The sequence below is a fragment of the Bos mutus genome, chromosome 16 (assembly GCF_027580195.1).
Source record: "Bos mutus isolate GX-2022 chromosome 16, NWIPB_WYAK_1.1, whole genome shotgun sequence".
Taxonomy (NCBI): Eukaryota; Metazoa; Chordata; class Mammalia; order Artiodactyla; family Bovidae; genus Bos; species Bos mutus.
The window spans coordinates 54,434,993-54,452,032 of record NC_091632.1 but is presented as its reverse complement, the minus strand read 5'-3'; the positions used below and the strand labels follow the sequence as shown (position 1 = coordinate 54,452,032).

The following is a 17,040-nucleotide window of genomic DNA, read 5'->3' as shown; positions in this document are numbered from 1 at the left end:
ATTCACATCCTACTGGTCTGTGAACATCCTTTTCTACTATTGTCTGAAGAGTCACCGGTGTCCTCCTGAGCCCAGCTCAAGTATTGAGGACAAGGGTCCCAAGACACCAGGACCTATAACCCAGTGCTCCCGGCCCAGGTGGTCCACATCTGAGTGGTTCTTTATCTCTCACTAGAAAGAGTGTTCATTGTGCAGAGGGTAGATTGAGTCGCCAGGCCCCCAGGTGAGGGCAGCTCTCATGCCTCTGCTTGTCTTTATTTGTGAGACTACTGAGCTGTGACGCTGAAACACATATGTCCACAAGGAAAAAATCACTTCACTTGAGTTTATTTCCCTGTAAGGGATGGGTAGTCCCCTGTTCAGGGTTGCTTCACAGACATTTACACGTTTGGGAGAAGACTTCACACGCCTTTTTGCACGGGAAGCTGTCTGCTCCACAGGAATGGCCATTTCTCAGCAATGTTCCCTTCAAGGATGCCAACATTTCAGGGCATGAATTTTCCGGTTTCTGGTACTACAGAACAGCCCAAAGCTTGGTACAGGCCAAGCTATCCTACTGGCATACCCAAAAGGAGTTCATGAAGTTAAAGGGCTTTTGACTCAGTTTCAGATACTACTCCATTTGTACTGCAAACGGTGTGAGCAGGTCTGTGCTGTGGGATGCTAAGAACAAGAGTGCGTAATCCTGGCAACCTTGATAGAGAAGCATGGTTCTCAGGTCTTCCAATGAGGGTGACTTTAGCTTTCAGAATAAACCATTGGCTAGAATAGCTGCCTGCATCTGGCATGGGTGTTTGAGGTACCTCTGCCATCATTGGCATGCAGCAGTGTGGGAGATGGTGAGACTGTTCATCAGAGGAGAGCTTAGAAGAGGACCATATGAAGAATCACCCACTGCCAACTGATGGACCAGCCTTTATGATCCAACCAATATGGTGCCTGATATGAGTTCATGCCTTACCTAACCTGAGACCATCTGTTGGTGGAGGTGCTGAGAGGAGTCACAGTTAGCCTAACTGTTCTCCATAGAGCTCTTTATTAAATACTATAGAACTCTATTTTAAATACTATAGAATAGTGCCAGATTTTATTTTCTTGGGCTCCAAAATCATTGTGTATGGTGAGTGCATATTATGCATGTATGTATGGTGACAGCCATGAAATTAAAAGCTACTTGCTCCTTGGAAGAAAAGCTATGACAAACCTAGACAGCATATTAAAAAGCAGAGACATCACTTTGCTGACAAAGGTCCATCTAGTCAAAGCTATAGTTTTTCCAGTAGTCAAGTACCAGTGTGAGAGTTAGACCATAAAGAAGGCTGAGAACTGAAGAATCGATACTTTCTTTTTTAAAAAAGTTATTTTAATTGGAGGGCAATTACTCTACAATATTGTGATGGTTTTTTCCATATATTCACATGAATCAGCCATGGGTGTACATGTGTTCCCCATCCTGACCCTCCCTCCCACCTCCCTCCCCATCCTATCCCTCAAGGTCATCCCAGTGCACCAGCCCTGAGCACTCTGTCTCATGCATTGAACCTGGACTGGCAATCTATTTCACATATGGTAATATACATTTTTCAATGCTATTCTCTCAAATCATCCCACCTTCGCCTTCTCCCACAGAGTCCAAAAGTCTGTTTTTACATCTGTGTCTCTTTTGCTATCTCACATGAAGGGTCATCAATACCATCTTTCTAAATTCCATATATATGCATTAATATACTGTATTGGTGTTTTTATTTCTGACTTACTTCACTCTGTATAATAGGCTCCAGTTTCATCCACCTCATTAGAACTGATTCAAATGCATTCTTTTTAATAGCCAAGTAATATTCCACTGTTTATATGTACCACAGCTTTCTTATCCATTTGCCTGCCGATGGACATCTAGGTTGCTTCCATGTCCTGGCTATTATAAACAGTGCTGCGATGAACATTGGGCTACATGTGTCTCATTCAATTCTGGTTTCCTCGGTGTGTATACCCAGCAGTGGGATTGCTAGGTTGTATGGCAGTTCTATTTCCAGTTTTTTAAGGAATCTCCACACTGTTATCCATAGTGGCTGTACTAGATTGCATTCCCACCAACAGTGTAAGAGGGTTCCTTTTTCTCCGCACTCTCTCTAGCATTTACTGTTTGTAGACTTTTTGATAGCAGCCATTCTGACTGGCGTGAGATGGTACCTCATTGTGGTTTTGATTTGCATTTCTCTGATAATGAGTGATGTTGAGCATCTTTTCATGTGTTTGTTAGCCATCTGTATGTCTTCTTCGGAGAAATGTCTGTTTAGTTCTTTGGCCCATTTTTTTATTGGGTTGCTTATTTTTCTGAAATTGAGCTGCAGGAGTTGCTTGTATATTATTGAGATTAGTTGTTTGTCAGTTGCTTCATTTGCTATTATTTTCTCCCATTCTGAAGGCTGTCTTTTCACCTTGCTTATAGTTTCCTTTGTTGTGCAAAAGCTTTTAAGTTTAATTAGGTCCCATTTATTTTTGCTTTTATTTCCATTACTCTGGGAGGTGGGTCATAGAGGATCCTGCTAAGATTTACATCAGAGAGTGCTTTGCCTATGTTTTCCTCTAGGAGTTTTATAGTTTTTGGTCTTACATTTAGATCTTTAATCCATTTTGGGTTTATTTTTGTGTATGGTGTTAGAAAGTGTTCTAGTTTCATTATTTTACAAGTGGTTGACCAGTTTTCCCAGCACCACTTGTTAAAGAGATTGTCTTTTCTTCATTTTATATTCTTGCCTCCTTTGTCAAAGATAAGGTGTCCATCGGTGCATGGATTTATCTCTGGGCTTTCTATTTAGTTCCATTGATCTATGTTTCTGTCTTTGTGCCAGTACCATACTGTCTTGATGACTGTGGCTTTGTAGTAGAGCCTGAAGTCAGGCAGGTTGATTCCTCCAGTTCCATTCTTCTTTCTCAAGATTGCTTTGGCTATTCGAAGTTTCTTGTATTTCCATACAAATTGCGAAATTATTTGTTCTAGTTCTCTGAAAAATACCATTGGTAGCTTGATAGAGATTGCATTGAATCTATATGGGTATTTGGGTAGTATACTCATTTTCAGTATATTGATTCTTCTGATCCATGAACATGGTATATTTCTCCATCTATTTGTGTCATCTTTGATTTCTTTCATCAGTGTTTTATAGTTTTATATATATAGGTCTTTTGTTTCTTTAGGTAGATTTATTCCTAAGTATTTTATTCTTTTTGTTGCAATAGTGAATGGAATTATTTCCTTAATTTCTCTTTCTGTTTTCTCATTGTTAGTGTATAGGAATACAAGGGATTTCTGTGTGTTAATTTTATATCCTGCAACTTTACTATATTCATTGATTAGCTCTAGTAATTTTCTGGTGGAGTCTTTAGGGTTGCAGATCCTCTCCTTTATGTAGAGGATCATGTCATCTGCAACAGTGAGAGTTTTACTTCTTCTTTCCCAATCTGGATTCTTTTTGTTTATATTTCTTCTCTGACTGCTGTGGCTAAAACTTCCAAAACTATGTTGAATAGTAGTGGTGAGAGTGGCCATCCTTGTCCTGTTCCTGACTTTAGGGGAAATGCTTTCAATTTTTCACCATTGAGGATAATGTTTGCTGTGGGTTTATCATATATAGTTTTTATTATGTTGAGGTATGTTCCTTCAATGCCTGCTTTCTGGAGGGTTTTTATCATAAATGGATGTTGAATTTTGTCAAAGGCTTTCTCTGCATCTATTGAGATAATCATATGGTTTTTATCTTTCAATTTGCTAATGTGGTATATTACATTTGTTGATTTGTGGATATTGAAGAATTCTTGCATCCCTGGGATAAAGCCCACGTGGTCATATTTTTAATATGTTGTTGGATTCTGTTTGCTAGAATTTTGTTAAGGATTTTTTCATCTTTGTTCATCAATGATATTGGCCTATAGTTTTCTTTTTTTTTTTGTGGCATCTTTGTCTGGTTTTGGTATTAGGGTGATGGTGGCCTCATAGAATGAGTTTGGAAGTTTACCTTCCTCTGCAATTTTCTGGAAGAGTTTGAGTAGGACAGGTGTTGCTGCTGCTGCTGCTAAGTCGCTTCAGTCATGTCTGACTCTGTGTGACCCCAGAGATGGCAGCCTACCAGGCTCTTCTGTCCCTGGGATTCTCCAGGCAAGAACATTGGAGTGGGTTGCCATTTCCTTCTCCAAAGCATGAGAGTGAAAAGTGAAAGTGAAGTCGCTCAGTTGTGTCTGACTCTTCGCGACCCCATGGACTGCAGCCCACCAGGCTCCTATGTCCATGGGATTTTCCAGGCAAGAGTACTGGAGTGGGGTGCCATTGCCTTCTCTGAGGATAGGTGTTAGCTCTTCTCTAAAGTTTTGGTAGAATTCAGCTGTGAAGCCATCTGGTCCTGGGCTTTTGTTTGTTGGAAGATTTCTGATTACAGTTTCCATTTCTGTGCTTGTGATGGGTCTGTTAAGATTTTCTATTTCTTCCTGGTTCAGTTTTGGAAAGTTATACTTTTCTAAGAATTTCCCCATTTCTTCCAAGTTGTCCATTTTATTGGCACATAGTTGCTGATAGTACTCTCTTATGATCCTTTGTATTTCTGTGTTGTCTGTTGTGATTTCTCCATTTTCATTTCTAATTTTGTTGATTTGATTCTTCTCCCTTGTTTTCTTGATGAAGGCTAATGGTTTGTCTATTTTATTTATTATCTCAAAGAACCAGCTTTTTAGCTTTGTTGATTTTGGCTATGGTCTCCTTTGTTTCTTTTGCATTTATTTCTGCACTAATTTTATGATACTTTCAAACTGTATTGCTGGAGAAGACTTTTGAGAGTCCCTTGGACAGCAAGGAGACCAAACCAGTCAATCCTAAAGAAAATCAACCCTGAATATTCACTAGAAGGACTGATGCTGAAGCTGAAGCTCCAATACTTTGACCACCTGATGCAAAGAGCTGACTCATTGGAAAAGAACCTGATGCTGGGAAAGATTGAGGAAAGGAAGAGAAGGGGCAGACAGAGGATGAGATGGTTGGATGGCATCACTGACTCAATGACCATGAGTCTGAGCAAACTCTGGGAGATAGTGAAGGACAGGGAAGCCTTGTGTGCTGCAGTTCATGAGGTTGCAAAGAGTCAGACACAACTTAGTGACTGAACAACAGCAAAGACAACATCAACATAGAACCCTTAGCACAAATATCACCATTTGGGGATGCCTCTGATGCAGGGAGAGATGTGTTCTTCCCATTGCCATTCTGTTTAGCCAGGGCTGGCATCATGGTGGCTCAACAGCTTTGGTGACTGTGCCCAGTGAGAGGAAGGAGAGCAGTGATCATGCCCAAACAGGGCTATTCCAGATGAAGCAGTAGTTGTCTCCAGCAGGACTACATGATGAGCATTCATGAGAGCTCCCTGAGGTACATCAAAAATGATCTGGATAGAAAGACAGTTTATATAAACTGGAGGGTTTACATTGTGGGTATGCATTAAGGCCAAGGAAATTGGAGTTATGACTTTAGTCATCTACCCTTATAAACATAGGAAGATGAAATCTAAGGAAATTTGGGCTGCATGAATCTATTTGATCCTGGATATCAGTGTTCTGTTTATCTGCTGCTAAGTCGCTTCAGTTGTGTCCGACTCTGTGCGACCCCATAGACGGCAGCCCACAAGGCTCCCCCGTCCCTGGGATTCTCCAGGCAAGAATACTGGAGTGGGTTGCCATTTCCTTCTCCAATGCATGAAAGTGAAAAGTGAATGTGAAGTCGCTCAGTCGTGCTCGACTCTTAGTGACCCCATGGACTGCAGCCTACCAGGCTCCTCCATCCATGGGATTTTCCAGGCAAGAGTACTGGAGTGGGTTGCCATTGCCTTCTCCACTGTTTATCTGAATAAGATACAATTCACATTAATCCAGTCCACTTCATGACAAAGACCAGCTGTAAACAGGGAACAGGCTCAGAATCTTTCAAAAGAAGTATATCATGTAACTTGAATTTAGAGTTAACAGAAGGTTTCAAGTTAAAATCCTAACGTATCTGCTTCAATCTCACTTAATGAGATATATTTGCAATTTCTGAAGTGGCTATAAAATATAGGTTCACATATAAATTAAATGTGTTTCATGAAAACTTTCTTACTTTATTCTTTTGCTTAACAATTCATTCCTTCTTATCTAGAACAAGAAAAAAACTTCCATCCTGGTCTAGTCATTGATCACTCAGTTACTAGAATCTGAATTACTCTAGATATTCTAAATCTAAGTTCTGCTCAGGAAAACATATATTCATTTCAAGACTGTAGCATGCGGGTATGACATAAGACATTTTAAAGGTAATTCATGTAATAAGAACACAATTTAGAAAACTCACTAATTCTAGGATACAAGGTTGAAAAATAGATACAAACTTCCAGTTACAAAATAAGTAAGCTTTGTGGATGTAATATACAGCATGGTGACTATAACTAGTAATAATACTGCATTGCATATTTGAAAGTTGCTAAGAGAGTAGATTGAGGCTTCCCTGGTGGCTCAGAAGTAAAGAATCCACCTGGAATGCAGGAGGACCCAGGTTTGATCCCTGAGTTGGGAAGATCCCCTGGAGAAGGAAATGGCAACCCATGCCAGTATTCTTGCCTGGGAAATCCCAGGAACAGAGAAGCCTGGTGGGCTACAGTCCATGGAGTTTCAGAAGAGTCAGAAATGACTTAGTAACTAAACAACAACCAGAGAGAAGATATTAAAAGTTCTTATCACAAGAAAAAAATGTTTTGTAACTTATGATGGTGGACATTAACTAGACTTATTATGGTGATAATTTTGAATTATATACAAATATTGAATCATTGTGTTGTATACCTATTATATTGTCACCTTGCTTATTTAACTTATATACAGAGCACATCATGCAAAATGCTGGATTGGAAGAGGCACAAGCTGGAATCAAGATTGCAGGAAGAAATATCAATAACCTCAGATATGCAGATGACACTACCCATAAGGCAGAAAGCGAAGAGGAACTAAGGAGCCTCCTAATGAAAATGAGAGAGAAGAATGAAAAAGCTGGCTTAAAACATAGCATTCAAAAAATGAAGATCATGCCACTTCACAGCAAATAGATGGGGAAAAAATGGAAACAGTGACAGACTATTTTCTTGGGCTCCAAAATCATTGGAGATGGTGACACCAGCCATGAAATTAAAAGACACTTGCTCCTTGGAAGAAAAGCTGCGACCAACCTAGACAGCATATTAAAAAGCAGAGACGTTACTTTGCCAACAAAAGTTGGTTTAGTCAAAGTTATGGTTTTTCTAGTAGTTATGTATGGATGTGAGAGTTGGACCATAAAGAAGGTTGAGTGCCGAAGAATTGATGCTTTTGAACTGTGGTGTTGGAGAAGACTCTTGAGAGTCCCTTGGACTGCAAGGAGATCAAACCAGTCAATCCTAAAGGAAATCAGTCCTGAATACTCATTGGAAGGATTGATGCTGAAGCTCCAATGTTCTGGCCACTTGATACGAAGAACTGATTTATTGGAAAATACCCCGATGCTGGGAAAGATTGAAAGCAGGAGGAGAAGGGGACAAGAGAGGATGAGATGATTGGATGGCATCACTGACTCAATGGACATGAGTTTGAGCAAGCCCTGGGAGTTGGTGGTGGACAGGGAAGCCTGGTGTGCTGCAGTCCATGGGGTCACAGAGTTGGACACAACTGAGTGACTGAACTGACTGATACCTGAAACTAATATAATGCTATGTAACTTACACTTCAATAAAAACTCTTTAATTGAGAACAAAAGAAAAAATAGAAAAATAATTTTAGAACCAAAGAGTATTAGAGCTGAAAAGATTCTTAAGGGTCATTTTATTTCCTAATAAGAGGACTGCCATTATTATAGGTGATCTGCTTACTGCCAGAATATTTTTAATGACTGAAAACTTCAAGGCAGCCTGGGTAATATTTTTAAGTAGCCTCAATTATTAAAAAGTTCTTTCTTATATTGAACTTATATATTTTTTATATTTCTAACCCACAGACATTCAACTCTATTTCCAAGGGGCATACAGGGTAAGAATCATCTTTTTGTGCACACTAGCCCTTCACATTTTAAAAGACACTTATCATGTCCTTAAATGTTCTCTTGCTTGGGAGTAGTCCATGTTCCTTCTATTGCTTGTCAAGTATTTCTTTGGTCATCCAAGCTCATACTAAGCCCTCCTCTACCTACCATATAATTTAGTACCTCCTCTTCACTCAGACTTGTCTTGACTCCTATGCAATAAAGAATATGGTCTCACCCAAAGAGATCTAGCTTTAACCTCAGCTTCTGGAAAGTAATCTGTATTGTATCTGCTGGGCATATCTTTGTGGAGAGTGGCGACTGGTCACACCAGACCATAGGGGCACACCCAATAGTCTTAAAGTGGGAGTTGGCCATGCCTGGAAGATCAATCACGTGATTTACTTCAGGGGCCTTGGGTCACACGGTATCAGTCAACTTAGAGACCAAATTCAGCCAGGCTGGAAATTAATCCATCATGTCTCTGCAATGAAGCCCCAGGTAAAACTGCATACCGAAACTCAGTGCATATTGTCACACATTGACAACTGGGAGGGTAACACATTCTATCTCCGCAGGGGAAGACAATGGAGGCTTCATGTTTGGAACCCCTCTCTCCCCAGACTCTGCCCTCTGCATCTCTTCCTTTGTATGCTTTTAATCTGTATCCTCTATAACAAGATGTAGCCTTGAGTACTTTCAGCGAGGCTTTGAGTCCTTCTAGTGAATTACCAGACCTGGAGGTGATTTTGGGAACCCCCTAAATGTGCAGTTGGTTGTCAGAGGTGAGAGTAGTCTTTTCTGGACTCTTCCTCTAATTTTGTAGTTGGACCCTAACTCCTTACAGTTGGTGTCAGAAGTCTTTGGCAGACTTGGCAGTTCAAGGACTGTGTCCTCAAACCTCACAGTTTGGTCAATGCCAGGTAGCTCTTTTCAACAGGATCCCAAGACCATCGAGGGCAGGAATTAGGCTTTCAATTTGATCTTTCTTTTTATTTCGATTTTTCTTCACAGTAATTCAAACAATGTTTATGACTTATTAGCTCCAGGACAGAAGGGAAAGAGCCTATATTTATTTTTACTTAGTTTAGCATAATCAAGAGCTAGGAATGTCATCACTTTGTTGAAAAACAAAAACAATAACTTATAGAAGGCAAATTAGTAGACCTTACAGACAAATAGGATTCTCAGTGGTAAACAGTCTGCCTGCCCAATGTAGGAGATGCAGGATATACAGGTTTGATCCCTGGGTCAGGAAGATCTATTGGAGTAGGAAATGGCAACCCACTCTAATATTCTTGCCTGGAAAATCCCATGGACAGAGAAGCCTAGTGGGCTGCAGTCCATGGGGTTGTAAAGAGTCAGACAACGATGGAGTGACTGGGCACACATTCAGGCATGAACAGACAAATAGAAAATAACAGGTCCATAGATTTCCCATGAATTAGCAGACCAGCAAAAATAGAGTGTGGTAGTGAAGTTTAAGATATTATAAAGAAGTGCTTAATGGCTCATTAAGCAGTTACTGAACTCTGCAGACTGGTCTGTATAGATGCATGCTCATTATTTATTCCACCTGCAGGACCAGAATAGGAGTAATAATCATGTTTATATTGTTACTGAAATTTAGATTATAAATACTACTCTGACATTCTTCACATTATCTGAAGTTTTACTTTCTTTTACAAATTTATTTGGCCCAAACCATTATCATTAATTATCGATACTTTACAATAGATATTTCTATAGCCCTGTCACTTTTTATAGAGCCTTTGCAGTGGTTTATGACAGCTTTACTGGGGGAGAGATAAGGAACTACCTCAATTATGTTGCATTATGACCATTACACATCTTTTGAGTAAAGATGAGCTCATTGTACTATTTAGAGACTTTGCTATTCTTCAGCTTTAAATTATCCTCAGATTTAGAAGGAGGTGTTAATTCCAATGTCAAAGATCTCTTCTGCAGTAATCCAAAAGGCAATGATGGATGATAGAGATGGAGTCAAGAGTCACGTTGTCATGGTAACCCAGAGCTTCTCCCCTGATTTTTGCTCACCCTTGTTCTTTTCCATGGATTCTCAAAGAATTCTCAAGAAGAAAGAAAATGAAAGTTACAAACGGAATTCTTGATATAATAAAATCCTATTTTTGTCTAGTGCCTTCTATCAAATCTTTTCTACTGCCTTCCCACTATACCATCCCTAAGCTTCCTATATCACCTTAGTGATAAACCTATATTTTTAGAACATTCTTATGCTTTTTCATGAGGTTTTAATGTTTATTTCAGGTAAGAAACTTACATGAAGCTTATGTTTGTTTGATGTGGTATTTTGATGGTGCCTCTTTCTATGACTCAGTCTGTGATCACCCTTCAGGGTTGACATTAGAACTGAGCAAAATCTGGGCTTTGAAAATCTGCAAGTGTATTTAGAGTTCTTTCAAAAGAAATGTGTTTACCAAAAAAAAAGTTTTAAAGTCAGGGAAACATCTGGAAGGGTCTCATCTACTTTTTTAAACTGACTCTCTAACAAAACACGAAGATGACAGAGCAATGTGGGTGCTAGGTGAATTATGGGGCTTTTACTTTCCAGCTCTGGAAACCCATATGAACCCCTCTTCTACCACATTCCTTGGAAAGGCCAAAAAGAGGTTAAATAACATGAGACAAAGAATCTGGGCTTGACAATTACACTGCATTACAATCATGACTGTTTCCAGTCTCCTAAGTTCAATTTAGGCAATTCCATGCTTTCTTTCTATCAAAATAAAATGAACAGAGAAAATGCAAATTTGAGCCCTAGCTGTCATTTCGTTTGCCTTCACCTGACTGTGTTCTGATCATGTGCACACAAAGAAAGGAAGGTCCAATCTCTCTCTGCTCATCAGACTGCATGCCAGTGGGCACCCCTTGTGTTGTAGGGTAACCTTCCAAGAGAGGTGACATAAGCTGGATCATTATGTGAAGCCAGGGGTACAGAACATCCCCCTGTTGGGAAGGATTCACACCAGTACTTGGGAGGATGGATTAGATGATGAAACATGTCCTCCCTGTGATCTCAAGCTCATCTCTCTCCCTGTGCAACGGCTTTTCTTTAAAGGCAGTAGCATGGAGCTTAAAACAGGATTCTGATTGTCAAGGTCAGGCTAAGCCATTTGTGCCCTCTTCTTCCAAGCTTGCTCCCTAATCCTAGCCAATGGCCTTTCTAAGTCTCGGGAATGCTGAAAGTGGCTTCAGGAGGAAGAGTGAAGTGCCACTGCCACAAAGTTCATCACTCACCAAATAGCCCTTAGGTGCTTACCCTGCGAGTTGCTGACTGGCATGACCAAAGTTCTAATCCATTTGTTACTTTACTGACTGAAAATCTAGGAGGCTTCCTCCTTATCATATAAAAGATTACAATAAAGATAACTTGGGGGCTTTGAATCTGGGTTGGGCAGCCCCCTGAGGAGGAAGCTGCAAAATATTCTAAGGTGCCTTTCTGCACTGTGGACACTGTCTGTCCCACTCTAGTCACTATTTCTGGAACAAGGGCAGACGTTTGTGTCTCTCCTGCATCTGTGTTCATCCCAGCTGTCAGCCTGCAAAGACCTTTACTTCATTCCTGTCCATGGAAATTCTTCCATATACAACTCAATCCACTAATTATTACCCTATTAATTATTAAGGAAAAAAAGGAAGATCTAATGGTAGTAGAAACCCTCAAGGACTTGTGTCCTTGAAAACTGCTGGCCTTTCCTTTTCCTTGTTTTTTAAACTGTGGTTAAATATACTTAGTATAAAAGTCACTATTTTAACTTTATTTTAACCATACAGTTTAAATTCAGTGTATGGTTCAGTTGAATAATATTCCATTGTGTGGATATACCATATTTTCTATTCCTCTCTTGCTGAACACTTGCACTGTTGCTATCTGTTGCTTATTATGAAGAATGTTGCCAGGAACATGGGTGTACAAGTGTCTGTTCCAGTCTGCTTTCAATTTTCTTGAGTATATACCTAGGAGTGGAAGTGCTGGATAATATGGCAATTTTATGTTTAACTTTTTGAGGAACTGCCAAACTGTTTTCCGCAGTGGCTGAACCATTTTACATTTCTCCCAGCAATGCACAGAGGTTTCACTTTCTCCACATTCCTACCAATACTCATATTCCATTTTTTGATAATAGTCCTTCCTGAATGGACTCATTTGAAAAGATCCTGATGCTGGGAAAAACTGAAGGCGGGAGGAGAAGGGGACAACAGAGGATTAGATGGTTGGATAGCATCACCGACTCAATGGACATGAACTTGAGTAAACTCCAGGAATTGGTGATGGACAGGGAGGCCTGGTGTGCTGCACTCAACTCTTTGGGGTTGCAAAGAGTCAGACACGACTGAGCGACTGAACTGAATTGAACTTCCTAACAGATGTGAACTGGTATTTCATCATGGTTTTATTTGCACTTGTCTAACGACTAATGATGTAGAGCAGGGGTCCCTAACCTTCGTGATCTAATGCCTGATGATCTGAGATGGAGCTGATGTAACAATAATAGGAATAAAGTGCACACTAATTATAATGTGCTTGAATCATTCTGAAACCATTCCCCCTACTCCCATCCTAGTCCATGGAAAAATCGTCTTCCACAAAACCAGTCCCTGGTGCCAGAAAGACTGGGGACCACTGATATAGAGCATGTTTTCGTGCCCTTATTGGTCATCTGTATATCTTCTTTGGAGAAATATCTATTCAAGCCTCTTGTCCATTTTTGAATTGAATTGGATTTTTGTTGTTGAACTCTGGTGGTTTAGTTGCTTAGTTGTGTCCGACTCTCGCGACCCCATGGACTGTAGCCTGCCAGGCTCCTCTGGCCATTGGATTTTCCAAGAAGAATACTGGCTGCTGCTGCTGCTAAGTTGCTTCAGTCGTGTCCGACTCTGTGTGACCCCATAGATGGCAGCCCACCAGGCTCCTCTGTCCCTGGGATTCTCCAGGCAAAAATACTGGAGTGGGTTGCCATTTCCTTCTCCAATGCATGCACGCATGCTAAGTCGCTTCAGTCGTGTCCAACTCTGTGTGACCCCGTGGACAGTAGCCCACCAGGCTCCTCTGTCCACGGGATTCTCTAGGCAAGAATATTGGAGTATTGGAATATTTTCCTTCTCGAGGGGATCTTCCCAACCCAGGGATCAAACCCTGGTCTCCTGCATTGCAGGCAGATTCTTTACCGACTGAGCTACCAGGGAAGCTACCAGGAAACTCTAGGAATTCTTTATATATTTTGGAAATTAAGCCTTTATTAGATATATGATTTGCAAATAGTTTCTCCCATCTTCCAGGATGTTTTTCAATCTTTTGAGAGTATCCTTTGATGTACAAAAGTTGCTAACCCTTTATAAGTCTTAGATTTTAACTTAACATTCTTTTGGCATCTGTGATTCAAAAGCCTTCCCATATTTGGTATTCCTGTGATAAGCCTGCCAATAAGATTTACCAATGATTTCTTATGCTATTTTGTGCTTAAAATACTTAATCCAATATGGTCCTTGTTACTTGGAGACCACTAACCAGCCAGCAGATGGGGAAAACTTGAAAGACTATTGTTATGTACATGTGCCATGGACTGCCCTGGGATAAACTTCTTTTGAAATCAAGAATAACTAATTTTAAGGACAGTGATGAGGGCAGCTCTGTTAGAATGCCTTCTGGGTATCATGTGTGGTTTAAAGAAATATGATTCCACAGTCTTCACAAAATGTACCAATTGGATTGGCTTTTGGCACAAAGACCAGTGCCTAGTAATTGGAAGGAATTAAAAGGAAATTAAGTTTAAAAATGGTTTCTATTACTGGTCCAAGTCTGAGAAAAAATGTTACACAAGGTCACAATTCATACATGAAATCTTATTGGGGAACAACACGAAAGCCATGAAAGAATTATGCATTTCTTGAAAAAGAATTAAGAAACATTTGAGTTTTCTAGTGACATTTTGTTTATAAAAGGCTATTGCAGCACAAATTCTGCACCTTTTAAGTTGGTAAGTTCAATCTCAAATAGATGTTCATTTTTTAATGGCACAAATGTGGTCTGAGTTCAGTCACTGTCTAGTCACTGTCATTCCTGTAAGATCTCTGAGTGGGCAGTTTCTCAAAGTCCTGCCAGTGACAAGAGGCTTGTAAATGAGGAATCAATCACAATGTCCTATGACACTTCTTTGTCGGCCCCCCTATCTCCACTTTTTTTATTTTGAAAACATCTCAGAGTTTTTCCAAAGTGCTAGGAAACACTCCTGGTGGGCTAGATGGATGGTCCAAATGACATTAATGATTCCTGTTTCCTGGAGAACTGCCTAAGATGGGCAGAAATCATTTCTAAATCAGTGCCCAGCAGAGATCTGCCTTTCTATGAATATTTAAATAACTATATAACGGGTACTTCTCCATCAAAAGAAATCTCCCCCAGCTTCCTACCTCCTTAACTTCCTAACTTCCAAAGCATTACATTTAAGAAAAAAAAAAAAAACAACTCATAGGAGCCACAGTCAGAATAAAACCAAGGTAGACACTGCCTTGACCTAGAACAGGTGCCAAATGCTGAGTATGAGGCTCACACTCTCACTTGCATAACAGCAGAGAGACTCCTCCAGCCCCTCCAAGTGTTCTAGAGCACAAGCCATGGCCTACATGGGTGTGCACAGCTCACAGTCTTCAAGGATAGATCACAGGAAAGACATTTATACCAAAGTCGCTGTCAGGCCCATCTTGAGAAATATGGACAACAATAGTCCCCAGAGAGGAACAGTTGGGACCACCAATATGCCTTCGATTTCAGTCAAGACTGTGGCCAAGTCAAGCCAGGTCAGTCTGCAAACTATGTCTGTGTTACCACCTCAGGGTTCTTCTTAGACTGAGTCCACATAGTTTGAAGGTCTCAGAAAAAAAAAAAGTTTGGTCTCAGTAGTGTGTATGGGTTAAAAGAACTGATAGAGCCAGCTTGTAGAGTTCAATACATGTGGTCTGTAGAACAAAATGCTCCAAAATAGCAGCAAGGGGTCATCTGCTTGCAGTTAAGTCTTAGCAGAGGAAGCAGCGTCCTGTGTGGTAGGAGGTCAGAGGGTCTTGTTACAAAGAACCTGCCCATCCTCATTCCTCTGCACTAATACAAAGAAAGTCCTCGCCAAGCAAACAGGCTATTTTGGGGTAGTTTACCCAACAAGCATGTATTAAGAACCGAGGATAGGGACTTCCTTGGTGGTCTAGTGGTTAAGACTTTGTACTTCCACTGCAGGAGGTACAGGTTTGATCCCTGGTCAGGGGATTAAGATTCTACATGCTGCTCAGCACAACCAAAAAAAAAAATTTTTTTTAAAAAGAACCTAGGATACAAGGAGGCCTTCAGCTAGCCCTGGAATTGCAAACATAGATGAGACATATCTGTAGGGCTGTAATTAGGCTGAACATTTTTGTTGTTTAGTTGCTAAGTTGTGTCCCCCTCTTGGGAACCCATGGACTGCAGCCTGCCAGGCTCCTCTGTCCATTGGATTTCCCAGAATACTGGAATTGGTTACTTCTTTCTATTTCAAGGGATCTTCCTGACCCTGGGATCCAACCACTACCTCCTGGATTGGCAGGCAGATTTTTTACCCCTGAGCCACCACGGAAGCCCTAGGCTGAACATAGGTTCTGGTTTACCCAGAATGTCTCAGGTTATCTCTATTATCCTGCATGTGTCTGGTTTATTTTGTCCTCAATTTTTCATGTTAAAAAAAACATAGCAATATTATAAAGACTGTAAAAAAAGGAGATAGGAAGAGTTGGGCAGACCTTCCCTCTCTACTCCCTTGGTTCCATCTTGCAACGTGTTTGATACATGCAGTGAACAGAGTTTTTACACTTTAAGACATAATGTGCCTAGCAAATGGAGAGACTAGGCTGAAAGGCAACTGTGATTGGTTATTGCACACACATAATTTGTGACTGTGCTCAAACAGACTTCTATTTATACCCAGAGAAATATAAGCTGTAGATGTCAAAATTAGCAAAATTTACATATGAAGAGTTAGAGTAACTGAGCTACAAAAATGTTGTGATAAATCTTACATGGGGTTTCCCTGGTGGCTCAGTGGTAAAGAATCTGCTTGCAATGCAGACGTCCAGGGTTCAGTCCCTCGGTCAGGAAGATCCCCTGGAGAAGGAAATGGCAACCCACTCCAGGATTCTTGCTTGGGAAATCCCATGGACAGAGAAGCCTCAGTTCAGTTCAGTCGCTCAGTCGTGTCTGACTCTTTGCGACCCCATGAATTGCAGCACACCAGGTCTCCTGGCGGGCCACAATTCATGGGGTCTCAAAGAGGTCAACACAATTTAGTGGCTAAACAATAACAACAAGAAAAGCTTATATGGAAAAAAAAAAAACAATGATTACATCAGGGAAGTAAGTAGTTTTGTCTTTTGCTGCCTGTGACCGACTGGATTTGAGAAATGTTTGTGACTTTAAAGAACTGGCTTAAACGATATGAAATTGCTGACATCAGGCAGATTTTTCATGCTTTATAAATCTACCTAAGTGTCCTACAAAAAAGCGTAGGAGTTTTAGAAACAGGTCTTCTAAATTCTGATCGTACTTTGTTCAAAATAAAGTCATAAATCCATAATCAAGTGTTCAACAAACGAATACAGAAATCTCAGCCTCTGAAATTTGTAGAGAGCTGCAATTACTAAATAAGACAACACTCGCAAACAGGGAGGACATGAAATACATCCCTGCCAAAGCAAGGAAGGAACTAAATGAATATCTGACAGCAAGAAACAAGCAATATTTACACCTTTTCTCTTGAAATAAAAATTCTGGTTGGATATGGATGGGGAAAAAAAAAAGATATACCTTTAAAATTCTATAATTGTGCTCCAAAATCGATTTTGAGACAGATCTTCTGAAACTTTAACACCAAAATTCTTACTGAACTGAGAAACTCATTCTACTGAAATGAACTTATAGT

At 40.3% G+C, this 17,040-nt stretch overlaps 1 protein-coding gene across 1 annotated transcript in view; it reads right to left on the bottom strand.

The window, feature by feature from the left end:
- KIF26B (kinesin family member 26B) overlaps positions 1-17,040 on the bottom strand; it is a 518,142-nt gene that overhangs the window by 34,949 nt on the left and 466,153 nt on the right.